Below are 14,964 nucleotides of genomic sequence, written 5' to 3'. Positions count from 1 at the left end.
ATGCATTTATTTGAAACACCCCTCCCAAATTTTTTTTATCATTCCACTCGTGTCCAAAAAAACAAAAACAAAAACTAAGCCGGGTTATCTATAAGATTGCATTAAAAGACAAAATTAAAATTCAGGAAACAATTAGAAAGAGACAGATAAAATTATACACAAAACCCAGCAGAAATAACAGTAGTCATTTTAGGTGACATTTCTCTTTGAAAATTCTTGTTTGTTCAATTAGGTCAGATTTTACATTCAGTATTCCAAATACAGGTTTAATCCACCTTTCAATAACTATTTTGTTTTTGAGATATTTTCATAACAGCCCATATTGTGTATGGTATGTGATTTGGTATATTGATCTCAAAAATAATGGAGTATTCTGCCATAATCTCTAGCCTTTAACAGAGATTACCATAGCACACACAATGATTTTATAAATTTTTATAAATTAAACAGTTGCAGTTAAACATCACAATTAAATATCACCAGGGAAATGCTAAGTCGATTTTCTTTCCAAGTCATTCAATCCACAAAATAAAATATCTATGTTTTAAATGAAATTGTTTTAACTTTAACTTCAATGGATAAACTAAGAATAACATTCAGAATTTAAATATTATTTAAAAGACATAACATACATAAGTCTGGAATGAATGCAATGGATGCAATGTAATGGCATGTACAATAGAGAAACAAGAAAAAGTGAATTGTATGACCTTGTTTCAACTAATTACTCATTGTACTTATTGGGAGAAATTTCAGTCCTCTCTCATCTCAACTTTTATACAATAGTTGATGAAACTAGAATAATTCAGCCCTTTCCATGGACTGTTCAACAACAAAATCCTGTCAGTATTCACTCTGCCAAAGTGCTATAATTAGAACTTGCTGGAAGCAAAATTACAGGCATAAATAATTATATTTTCTCTACTAACAACACATGTGGGAATGCAGTGGAGATAAATACAATGAGAGGGAGAGAGAGAGCATTCTTTCTGCCTAACATCTTTGATAAAAGCTGCACCAGAGACAAGCAATAAACTTAGTGTGCAAGTAGTAACTTAGTGTGCAAGTAGTAACTCATTCTCATGAACCCAGAGCTCCCCAGTTTGTTAATGTTGAGAAAAAAAGAGTCCCTTACAAAATCAATGACAGTGCCATGTTAAATGCTCTTCCGTGGGTTATTACGGGTCAGTCTAAGAATCTCTTTATTCTCTTTCTCTGCCACTTTGCAATTTTCTCTACTGGTTTTTAGTTTTCCTTCTTAGTACATCATGATTAAACAAACATTGGAATTGCCAGATAAATGCAGGTGGATTAGCTGTGAAAACATGACCTGCAAATGATATGGAAGACGCGCTACACAGAAAGTGTTTTTCCATAGAAAAGATAATAGACAAAGGTTAAACAGACAGTTGTAGAAAAATTTTCATTTGCCAAAATTTCCAAGTGGAACTGTATTATGGAAATTGGAGCTTTTTTTTTTTTTCCCAAAGGAATATGATGCCTGCTCACACAGGATGCTGTCTCCCCAGGAAGACCCCTTAACCTCTGCTGGATCTGTGTAGTGCTCCATGTCTTCCTCACCTCTGCCCCTTAATATAGTGAGGTGTCCAGAAACCCTGTCTAGCCTAAAACATCAGCCAGATCAGTTCTGTCTGGGGAAGCTGACAGAGCTCAAAGTTTGGGGTTCAAGGTGGGTATAACTTCTTGAAGAATCAGAGCTTGAAAAGAAAGAAAAATAAATTGCCAGATATATTGTTTTAGGAACAGAGATCATCCTTTAAATCTCTATGCCAGTTGAGAAATGTTCTCATGCAGATGTGAGCACTAGCCTTAGGTGGAAATAGTCTGTTAAGGAAGGACTATCTGTGCATGTTAATGAGGTGAAACCCAGATAGGCTTATAATACCATCCCCATATGTTTTGAACGGCCATTGTGTGGGGTAGGTGGGGGAGGAAAGCAGAGAATGGGTCAATATAATATGAGCTGTATTACTGGAAATTTTGTATGAAACTGAAAGAACACAGTATTTTGTGACCTACTTTATATAAGAGGAAACCTTCCACATATCTTTCCAAAGAAGTTGAGTTTGGCCTCCAGATACCACTGCAGTAGCTATTAGGACTCCTTTCCATGAACCACACACTTAAAGTTAGGTAGAGTCCTGCGTTTTCAGAGATGCAGTTCCTCCAACAGCTTCTCAATATTAGAGTCTACTGTTATTTCCGTAGAACCTTCTTTTCTCTCTATGATTTTGCTCCATATGAGTAGGTATTATAATTCCAAAACAAACAAAAAACAAATCTAACTATTTGTTGCAAACTATTTTCAACCTATTTAGCATTGCAGTAATTAGCTTCTATTTTGGAGAAACAGCCTCTGGAAGTTTGAATAACTGAGGGCTTTATGGTTTTTCTTCCACAATCTGGCCACCAGGTATTCTTTTATAATGAAAAAGTGTTGGACTAAATACTTCCCAGAATCTATCAGCACTTGGGTCCATAAAACAATTCAGTCTCTTCTTATAGCATGTGGAAGGTCCACTCTCTTCCCTCCAGTGCTCCAACATGGATGCCTCTCTATTCTGAGGGTTTGGGGCAACCTGTATTGTCATTTGGTTAGGTGACAGAATCTGCCAAGGATCCATGATTTGAGGGAAGAAAAGAATCTAGTAGGTCTTGACCCTTGCATGAAAAATTTAGGCCTTTCATGTAGGAGTAAGGCTATGCCACCTCTCTAAACACCTGTCTTGAATACCATCATTTTCACCAGTAAACAATTAGTTCTAATATCCCTTGGAGGCACAGATGCTGAACTGATGTACATGGACCATATGAAAGTTCTATTCTGATTCTTTTAATTTTCTCAGTGATGTAAGAAGCAAGGTCATCCACTGAGAGTGAAGATAGGGAAGGAGTAGTGTTGGAGGGTGAGGAAAGAAAAGGGGTATGAAATTTTCTAAGGAGATGGAAGAATGGAAGGATTGGGAAATGTAGTTTTATTGCTTTGCAGTATCAGGAGTCCATCTGCAGTTCCTGGTCATGGTTTCAAGGTTGATCACCTTTGTGACACATCTTTCTTATGACACATTCAACTGCATGGTTGCAGATGTGGAGTAGGCAAAGAATTGGATTTAAGTGGAGTTAGGATTACACCCCATGGTTTATGCTGAAGGATTTTCAAAGAAAGTATAGCACAAAGGATAAAACAATGTTTGTGATGCAAACTGTGTATTTCCACCACCATGTCTTCTGAGCTTCAGTATCACTTATCCAAATTGACAATCTCAGACATCCTAAACTGAACGTGTCGTCCTCATGACCAGCTTATCTAAAATAGGTTCTTCCTATTATTCCCACCCCCTTCCTTACCCAACTAAGCACTTATCACAATTAAAAACGAATCTATTTCTGTATTCTCCTTCTCTGAAATTTTATGTCCCAAACATCAGGGAACATGTATAATTTTTTGTTCACCATTCTATTCTCAGTTCCTAAGACAATGTCTGGCACCACATAGTAAATATTCAATATATATTTATGGAATGAGTAAGTCAATGAAGAAATAAATTTGAGGAAATAAAGGAAGAAAACAATCTGGCTGTGGTTTGCACTGTACAGTTTATTGGTTTTGATGAGCTAAAGAAATGCTGTTTTACTACCTTTACTTATAATACAATTATACTTAGCCTGTTGACCTGGGCAGCGAAGAGAACTAGAGCCAGTTCTATCTTTCTTGTACTCCTCCTCCCTAACCATTTCTCCAAAACAATTCCCCAAAGAATATTACACAGTCAGTCAACCATTCATTTGGCATGAAATAATTATCTAAATTATGAAGAATCATGGAATACAAACTTTTCGGAAACATTAATATATGAATTTACTTTTATTGGAGTTTTGAATTTTGATTTAACATAAGCTGATTTTATAGCTCTCTCCTGCTTCAGCTCCACCCACAGCAGGTTAGGCAATCTTTCTTGGCTATTACCCTTGGCAAGGCTCCAAATACAACTACTGGGTTAAAGCTTCAGGTGACGCCTCTAAATTGGCTGCTTCACATGATGGATAACACTCAGTATCTTTGGAACTTCTTTTTATACATTCTTACTTGCGCTGACCTACTTATTTTTATTTGCTACCCTCATTTCTTTCCCATTTTCTCTATTGGACTTCATTCCTTTTTCTTGTCTTTCTGTGAGCCTACACTGCTTTCCAGATCTCTAAGAGTCACATCCTATTATTTCATGCTTTCCACCTTTTCAGATATCAAGATCTTAGTCTCAGCGTTCTTCAAATAGTCTTCATCCAAGCCCTGCATCCTTATCAACTTAGCATCAACAAAGCCCAGCTTCTAAAAAATAGGTATGAGATATTTTTATCAAGTATAAAAATGACACTTTTTCAAACATATTTAGAAAATTTCTATTTATTAAAAATATTAAGAAACACTCATTCTCTTTTTCTTGTTTAATTCTTGTTAAATGTATTCTCTAAACAGTTGGGGGAAATTTCCTGCCTTACTAAACAAAAGTACCAATGCAAATGTTGTTAAAATCTTGTGACACTCAGTGTTTTTATCATTGACATTAGTACTATCCTGAGAATGTAGAAGGTTTAAGATATAGAACTGGGTAATAGAACGTGTTGGGGTTTATCTGAGTTGCTTCACTTGAAAGCAAAGTACTATGTGAGCTTCCTTTCTTTCAAATTTCTACTTTCTTTCATGGGCTACAGCAAAACTATTTTCCAAAAGTCTAGTCAATAAAGGCTTACTCACTTACCTTTTCCTTGAATAAGTGAAATTTTAAGTACACTTTGGCTCAGTTAAGTATCATGATTCAGGCAAGAGAAATTTTAAACCAAACTCATCCAGATAATTGCCCCAAATCTCTATTTCCCTTTAGTATGTGAACACAGGTTATAAAATATTTTGGAAGGGATTATATGCCTTATTTTAAAGCAGTTGATTCCCAGGATGAATTCTATAAAAGTGATTTGTCATCACTATTGATTCAGGTAAGTAGCTATCCTGGGAGCTTGGCACCACATGCTAAACTTTAAAATTTTGCAAAACTTAAGATTTCTACATTCAAGAGTTTATCCATTGAAACAGGGCAGAATAGGAAGCTTTTTAGAAGCAGATGGAGATTCAGTAACAGTAGTAACTTAAGCAAAGACTCCAAGGAGATTAATATCAGACAGGAGAAGGGTCTACCTGCACCACATCTTCATAAGGAAGTTCTTAAAAATATGTTCCAGTAATTTTGAAGAATATGTGAAGCCAACTGTGTTTTGCCTTTTAATTCTCAAAAATTTTAAATAATTATATTCAGAAAAATGCAATTTAATTTGCCAAAAACTTCTCTCTCTTAAGTTTTGATCCTAGGAGAGTTCCAATGAAATGCACCACATATGCTTTTGAGTAATTTTTCACTTATTAAATCATAATAGAAGCTAGAATGAAGCATTGGATTGTACTTTTCTTGTTTTTTTCCAACACAATTTCTAAAGTTAGCAAATTATACACTGAGGTTCTTCTGGAGTTCAAACTGAACCCAAATACATGGGTTATATACATGGTCTAGAGACTAAAAAGAGTCTTGCAATTTGTCTCTTCCTAGTAAGTAGGACACAACAATTGAAGACGTTTTCTATTGCTAAATGATCTATTTGATTTCCGGAAAGGAAACGAGGGACACAGACTTCCTATATAATCATCTTCACAGGTTTTAAGGGGTCAGGGAACTAAATCCAAACTTAAAAGTATCAGAGGAATAGAATTCTGAGAAGATGGCAGAGTAAGAAGCACTGGGAATCAGTCTTTCTACCTAGGCAACAATTATACTGGATTAATCTATCTGATATACTAGTTTGGAACTCTGGAGTCTACTGAAGGCTTTCAGATTTCAGGGGAGGCTTAGTTGTTAAATTGTGTCAATTTTGATTTATTTCAGCTCTTAGTTTGGTAGTGGTTACCCACTCCACACCCTTAGCCCTGTGCACGTTTCCCCACAGTGGCTTGCATGCAGCTTGTGGGAGCAAGGAGGGACAATAAGGATCCTGCCCTCCAAATATCAGGAACCTGTGTTCTGATCACAGATTGCTGCTTCTGATTACAGAGGTGCAGACAAAGAGGCAGGCAGCCATTATTGCTGCACCTCCTCTCACTGTTGCAAGTACCTCCCCTCCACCTGAAGTGACTTCCAGGGGATTTAAAGGACCAGTGCCTGAATCCCCCTTCTTTTTTTTGTTTCCTCTTTTGGGAGCCTGACATTAAATACCAAGACATTCAAAAGCAACTGTGCATGGGGGATAAGTTAGAAATTCACCACACATGCTCAGGGAAAAGCACACGCTCAGAAGATATCCAAGAAAACCTTAAATTTATACCTCAGGATAATCCTCAGCACAGAGACAGGTTACAACAATAAACAAAACAGAACATGCAAATAAAAAACAATAAACTTTGTATCGGGAAAAATGTGATTCCCAGAGTTACCACATTATTAGATTCAAATATCTGGTTTTACACCAAAAAACTCACAAGTTATACAAAGAAATAAGAGAATATGGCCTATTTAAGTATTCAAAGGAAAAAAATATCAACAGAAACTGTCCATTAGAAACCCCTGATGGCAGATCTACTTTACCAAGACTTCAAAAACAACTGTCTTGAAGATGCTCAAAGAACTAAGAAAGACATGGAAAAAGTCAAGAAAATTATGTATGGAAATATCAATAAAGATACAAGAAATCTAAAAAGAAACCAGAAAATTCTGGAACTAAACAGTACAGTAACTGAAATGAAAAATTGACCAGAGTGATTCAAAGGCAGATTTTAACAGGCAGAAGAAACAATCTGCAACACTGAAGATAGTACAATCGAAATGATTGAGTCTGAGGAATGAAAAGAAAAAAAAAAATTGAGAAAATGTAAAGTGAGCATAAGGGACCTGTGAACATCATCAAGTATACTAACATACATACTATGGGAGTCCCAGAAAGAGAAGAAAGAAAGCTTCAGAGATAAAATATGAAGAAATAATGACTGAAAAATTCCCAAATTTGATCAAATACATGAATATAAATATCCAAGAAGCTCAGTGAATTCCAAGTAGGATAAATTCAAGAGACCCACACCAGGGCATATTACAATCAAATAGAAAGCCAAAGATAAAGACATAATCTTGAAAGCAGCAAGAGAGAAGTGATTCATCACACATAAGAGATCCTCAATAAGATGATCATTCATGGGACTTCCCTGGTGGTGGAGTGGTTAAGAATCTGCCTGCCAATGCAGGAGACATGCATTCAATCCCTTGTCTGGGAAGATGCCACAGGGCAACTAAGCCTGTGCGCCACAACTGTTGAGCCTGCACACCACAACTACTGAAGCCCGCGCACCTAGAGCCCATGCTCCACAATAAGAGAAGCCATTGCAATGGGAAGCCCATGCACCGCAACGAAGAATAGCCCCAGCTCTCCACAACTAGAGAAAAGCCCGCATGCAGGAATGAAGACCCAATGCAGCCAAAAAAATAAATAAATAAAATTTAACCAAAACAAACAAACAAAAACATTTGGGGCCAGCCAAGTCCCTTAAAAAAAAAAAAAAAAAAAAGATCATTCAGATTTCTCATCAGAAGGCAGTGGGCTGATATATTCATAGTGCTAAAAAAAGAAACTATCAACCAAAAATCCTATATCTGGCAAAACTGTTCTTCAAATGTGAGGGAGAAATTAAAACTTTCTTAGATAAACAAAGGCTGAGGGAGTTTATTACCACTAGAAATGTTAAAGGGAGTCTTGCAAGGGAAATGCAAGGACACCAAACAGGAACTAAAATCCAAATCAATATGTAAAGAGCACAGAAAAGGTAAATACATGGTCAATTATAAAAGTATTTTTGTAACTTTCATTTATAATTCCACATTTTTATTTCTACATAATTTGAGACTAATTATTAAAAACTTATTAGCTTATGTTTTTGGACACACAATACCAATTTGCAAAATTTTCATAAAGAATTGAAGAGGAGGGAAGACATCTTAATTCATTCTATGAGGCCTGTGTTACTCTGATACAAAAGTCAGACAAAGACATTATGAGAAGACTAGAGACCAATAACCCTTATGAATATTGATGTGAAAATGCTCAACAAAATAATAGCAAACAGAATTCAGCAGAATATTAAAAGGATTATATACCTCATCCAAGTGGAATTTATTCCTGGAATATAAGAATGGTTCAACATACAAAAATCAATCAATGTAATACACCATATTAACAAAATAAAAGGAAAAAAATCATTTCAATTGATGCAGAAAAAGTACTGACAAAATTCAAAGCCCTTTCATGATAAAAATATTCAACAAACTAGGAAATGATCTTGAAAAATAAGAACAAAGCTGGAGGCATCAAACTTACTCTTTGAAAAACTTATAACAAAGCTACAGTAATCAAAACAGTGTGGTACTGGCAAAAAGACAGACATGTTGACCAATATAACAGACTAGAGAGCCCAGAAATAAGCCCTCACAGGTATGGTCAAGTGATTTTTGACAAGGGGGCCAAGACCATTCAATGAGAAAAGGATTGTCTTTTCAACAAGTGGTACTGGGGAAACTGGGTGTCCACATGCAAAAGAATAAAATTGGACCCTTACTTAACACTGCATACAAAATTAACTTAAAATACACCAAAGACCTAACTGTAAGACCTAAAACTATAAAACTCTTAAAAGAAAAAATAGGCTAAAACCTTCATGACATTGGATTTGGTAATTTCTTGGATGTGACACTGAAGGCATAGGCAACACAAGAATAAATAGGCAAATTGGATTTCATGAACAATGAAAAAATTGTGTGCATCAAAAGATACCACCAAAAGGCAACCCACAGAATGGGAGAAAATACTTGCAAATCATATCAATATATCTGCAAAGGGATTAATAGCTAAATTATATAGAGCACTCCTAAACCTCAACAACAAAAAAATGAACAACTTGATTCAAAAATGAATAAAGACACAGACCTACTAGAGAATGGACGTGAGGATATGGGGAGGGGGAAGGGTAAGCTGTGACAAAGTGAGAGAGTGGCATGGACATATATACACTACCAAACATAAAATAGATAGCTAGTGGGAAGCAGCCGCATAGCACAGGGAGATCAGCTCAGTGCTTTGTGACCACCTACAGGGGTGGGATAGGGAAGGTGGCAGGGAGGGAGATGCAAGAGGGAAGAGATATGGGAACATTTGTATATGTATAACTGATTCACTTTGTTATAAAGCAGAAACTAACACACCACTGTAAAGCCATTATACTCCAATAAAGATGTAAAAAAAAAAAAAATGGGTGAAGAACTTGAATAGACATTTCTCCAAAGAAAACATACAAGTGGTCAGTAGGCATATGGAAAGATGCTCAATATCACTAATCACGAGAGAAATGCAAATCAAAACCAAATCAAAACCACAAAGAGTTATTACCTCACACCCTTTAGGATGCCTATTCTTAAAAACAGAAAGTAACAAGTGTTGGTGAGAATGTGAGAAAATTGGAACCCTTGTATACTGTTGGTGGGAATATACAATGGTGTGACTCCTATGAAAAACAGTAGAGTAGTTCCTCAAAAAATGAAAAATAGAATCACCATATGATCTAGCAATTCCACTTCTGGATATGTAGCCAAAAGAATTTAAAGTGGGGTCTTGAAGAGACATTTGTACACCTATGTTCATGGTAGCACTGCTAACAATAGCTAAATGTGGAAGCAATCCAAGTATACATTGACAAATGAATGGATAAGCAGAATGTGACATGTACATACAATGGGATATCATTCAGCCTTTAAAAAGGAGATTCTGACATATGCTATAACATGGATGAACCCTGAGAAAATTATGCTAAGTGAAATAATCGCATCACAAAAAGACAAATACTGTATGATTCCTCTCACATGACATACTTACAATAGTCCAAGTCATAGAGACAGAAAGTAGAATGGTGTTGCCAGGGGCTGTAAGGAGAAAGAAATGGGGAGTTACTGTTTCATGGTATAGAGTTTCAGTTTTGTAAGATGGCAAGTGTTCTGGAGATGAATGGTGGTTATAGTTGCACAACAATAAAAATATACTTAACACCACTAAACTCTACATTTAAAATAGGTTAAGATGAGAAACTTTACAAGCATTTTACCACAATTAAAAAAAGATTAAGTACCAGAGGAAAACAAACATTCCTTTTAGTCATTATGCTCTACAGTATGATAAAAATTTTCACATTAATGTTATTTTGATATTTCTGTTTTGCATATGCTTTAGCTATTGTTATACTGTTCACATAATTTCTTTTTAGTATAAAAATATGAGCTACCTCCTTTTGTACTTCAAATGTCATTAAAATATTAACACAGACATGTAATTTTCTCAAGAACTTTCACTGAAGTTGCCTCTGAAGTTATATTTAACTTATGGGATTCTGTATATAACTCAAGATTATGTAAGAAAATCAGATGTGTCATCTATATTAAAAAAAAATTTAAAGACTAGGTGTAAAGATAAGAGAAACTTGTGTGACCAATGAATAACACCAACATTTCTGTTATACATTCACATACTATTCACATATCTCACTTAATACTCCTAATACATCTCATTTCTTGCTATTTTTAAAACATCTGTCAGATTTTAACAATGAACCAGTTTAGTATATGTATTCCAATTTTAGTTTTTTTAAATTGAAGTATAGTTGATTTACACTGTTGTGCCACTCTCTGCTGTATGGCAAAGTGACTCAGTTATACACATACAGACATTCTTTTGTGCATACGTATTCTAAATATTGCACATTCAGCACTTGCCTAACTGGCTTGAAAATACAAGTCACTTTCCTTAGATGTCCACACGTTCATCTCATTTCAGCCACACTGGTGCTCTTAGGATTCTTAAAAATAAGTAAAAAACTCAGTTTTGTTTCATCTCACTTCTGGGCCATTGGCCTTGCTTCTCCTTCCACTTAGAATACCCTTCCTTTAGGTCAGGATAGGATCACTCCATCCCTTTATTAATCTCTGCCTAACTGTCATCTCCTCAGTGAACTCTTCCCTAACTCATTTTCATAAGTTCTTTTTCGAGACTTCTAACTGGTCACTCATCAGTCTCATAGCTTCCTTGATTTTTCTTATTTGAGAATATTTTAAATTAAAACATATTAATCTGCTTACATTTTATTATCTATATCCCAATCAGATGAGGTACAGCCCGTTGAGGGCAGGAGCTCTGTTCTGTGCACCTCTGTGTCTCATGCAAAGAGAAGAGAAAGGGCTCACAATGATTTATTAAATACATGGATGAATCATGCAAGGCACTAAAATGGCAAGAGGCTATTTCTGCCAATTGTTAACATTTCAGAGAAAGGGGCCCTTGCTGACTACTTGGGCTTTTCTTCTGTAACTGTAAGACATTGTGAATTTATAGCTAGTAGAAGAGTCAGGTGAAAGGATGTTCTCTCATAAATGTATAATATCTTCCAGAGTTGAAGTGGAGGGTTACAGTTTCAGTGACTAAGTTACAAATGGAATCTTTGCATGAGAGTGAATGAAACAGAGTTAACTGCAGTAAGTGAGCTCATTTGCAGTTTGTTGTTTTCATAAAACATACCCATCAATCAACTGAAACCAGCTGCTAAATTTTCAGAAGCTACGGGTAGAACTCTTTACTGAAAAGGATAATAAACTCAAGACTAAAATACACATAAGCCTCTAATTCAGAGTTGCCCTTCTAGTCTTTTATTAAACTAGCACAGAATAAAACCATTTCTTCCATTTAACTTTTCAATTTGTTCAGAGTTCTAATAACTTTCATGGGTCAAAGAAAAATAAAGCTTGTTTTAGTGAAGCTCTCATAATATAAGTTTGATAAGTGGAATGGTTGAGGACGTCTTGAAGGGATTTTTTTCAACTGAAAAATACAATTTTAGTCACAAGAATACACATCAATTACTACTCACCCATTTGACTCAATCATGCCTGACTATAAACGACATGATATACAGACTCCAAATCTCCATCAGGCTTAGTTTTTTCACTACCCCTAAAGTACATGCTGACCACTTTTAGTGTTCTTTTAGTGTAGCTTTTCATCACATTCTAAATTCCCTAGGGATTTAGGACTTTTAAAATAATTTTCTATGACCAATTATTATGCGCGAAATAGCTTAGTTTTCCCTTTGTGTGTTACAAAATTCTGGCCAATGTTGTCAGAGATGTTTGATTGGCACTTTAGCTCCAAGTTTCTCCCACGTGGATTCACTTTTCTTACCCTCAGTTTGTGTGAACAGAAATTACAGTGTCAGTTCCATGCTTTGCTCTTTATTTATATGGTATGATAAATACATTCAGAACAAAAAGACGCCTATTTCTTCACTCCAGACTTAGATTAACCATACATTAGTCACTTTCTCCTGTCTTAGATCAACCCCTATTATCAGAATAGTTTATTTAGTAGCAGTAATGGGGCATCTAGATCTGCTTTTTTCTTAAGCTAAATCACTCTGCAATGTCAATAGGCTCTGACTCTAAAACCGGACCCATTATGTTAATTCTAATGGTTGGGCTGCGGATCCCCTGTCTGTCTAAGCTCTGTTCTAAGAATAGGACTTGGTTTTAGAAGTAAAAGGACTCTGTTAAAGTAGGCTTCAACTTTTTTTGGAAGATTTTTGATCCAAAAGAAAAACGCAAAGCTAAGCCTTGAATTGGCATTGAATTGCCCATTAGTTGAGCACCTATAACGTGACAAAATGATTGAAGTGAAAACCAGGTCTTCCCTGAATTCAAAGTTTAAATCTGAAAAAAGATAGACATGAAGGAAATAAATAGAAAATATATATACAAAGGACACATCAGACATAAACAGGAATTATAGAGGATGTGCCACCAAGCATGAGCTAGAATATAACACCTGTATGAAACTGGATAAATAACCTATGCAAAGGGAATACAGTGAGAAAAGCCTGACTATATAAAAGTGCATGGAATTTGGGGAATATAAAGTGGCTCCATCTGATCTGGTAGGTCAGCCATGGAAATTCAAAGGTTTTGAGTGGTAAATGAGCCTGGATATCAATCTGAATGTACGCTAATGAGCCAGATTATATAATAATCTATATATCTTATAAATTAGACCAGTTACTCTCAAAGATTAATGTCCCTAAGAATAACCAGGAAGCTTGCTAAAGGTAGATTGTCACATCTATCCACAGAGGTTCTACTTCAGTATGTCTGGGGTGGACTAAGAAATATGCATATTTAACAAGTACCTCAGGCGATTTTGATTCTGATCAATATCACCCTTACATCAAGGTTTGTGGGGTCCCTGCTCCAGGCCCTCACCTAAGGGGTTCTTTGAGTTTTGGAGTGCCTTTCTCAAAACTTTCCAAGCTCCCCTGCAGTGCCTGGGATCAGCTGAGCTGGCAGAATGGCACACTGGGGTCCACACAGTCTTTAGTCCCAGTCTCTCCCCTTCACGATGCTCTTCAAGCTCTCACGACAGTGATGGGTTCAACACGTGTCCAAGGAGCTCCAGGGCTTGCACCTATAGAGTTATTCCATGGCCCCAGTAGTTCCTCCATGGGATCATGTGAGATGGGTTGCTGAAACAGTGGTGGCACTCTGATTTAAGGCAACTCTCACTCACATTGCACACAGAACAAGTTCAGACTTGCAGGGTATCTACAGCCCTGACCCCTGGACTTTGAGCCATGCATAGACCTGTGCAAGAGCTCTTGCCCTTCTTTTGGCTCTTGCTCATCTGTGTTCGGACCTCCACTGGAGTGCCCCTTCTGCTCTGAAGTTCCTGAGCGTGGCAAGGTTGGTGACAGGCATCCTGTATAGTCTTTGCTACTGGAATCCAAGGAAGTTTGTCCATCCGCTTCAACAGTTTTGTGCCATGGGTCAGGAAGTCGTTCACAGGTAACCACTTATTGCTCTACACTACCAATGGGCCATTCTTGTTGATATTCTCTCTTGCCTCTGATTAACATGGTTACCTCCTGACCTCCTAGGCCAGTCTTATGCTGTACCAGATGAGAGATGGAAACTCCTATAATTTCTACATAACTCAATTGAACAAATATTTACTAAGTGCCTAGAATTTTCCAGACATGATGCAAGTTTGAAGACGAGAGGAAGAAATTTTGTAAAGACTGCTGAATAAATGAAAGGATGATTCTGTTTTTAGAATTTTCAAAAATCAGCACTTAACTCAACTCTTTGCTGGGGAAAGATCATTTATTTAGAGCTTTACTTTGGGTCACATTCTCCCTAATTACAACCTACACACAGCAAGTTTGTTTAGAGTTGATCCCCACTTGACTGAGAAGCTGCTTGGCAAAGCTTTAAGAGCTGCAAATAGTTTTAATGAAGAGAACCTGGTTAAGTTACCATTCATGAATTTAAGATTCTCTCTATATTTTGTCATCATATTCAACAATAAGCCTCTTCACTGAACACTATACAATGGAATGTCCCTACACTTGAACTCAGTGAGCTGTTGGCCTGTGTACCAGCCTCAACGCATTATTAGGAATAAGTCATTACACTCATATGTAAGTTCCTATAACTTATCTTGTTTAACCACTTCAGATAATGCTTCTGGAAGTAGCAATTATTCTTCTTGTTATTACCAACATTTTATTCCAGTCCCTGTACAGTACCCTCTGAACTTCACATCACTACACAACAGGTTAATTAATATTACCATAGGTTTTGGAAGCCATGTATTAATCTATTTTGTGTGGCTTACTAAATGAGATCCTAGTGCTTGAAAAATATTAACTTGACCCATGTGGGTAACTTGTTTAGGCTATAGTATAGTTTATAGTGTATAAACTTTATACATTATAATATGAAAATTTTAATTCCATTGAATTTGGAAACTATTCTTTGCATAGTCTTTGAAATA

The sequence above is a fragment of the Pseudorca crassidens genome, chromosome 5, assembly GCF_039906515.1.
Source record: "Pseudorca crassidens isolate mPseCra1 chromosome 5, mPseCra1.hap1, whole genome shotgun sequence".
NCBI lineage: Eukaryota > Metazoa > Chordata > Mammalia > Artiodactyla > Delphinidae > Pseudorca > Pseudorca crassidens.
Note: the sequence above shows the minus strand (reverse complement) of the source record.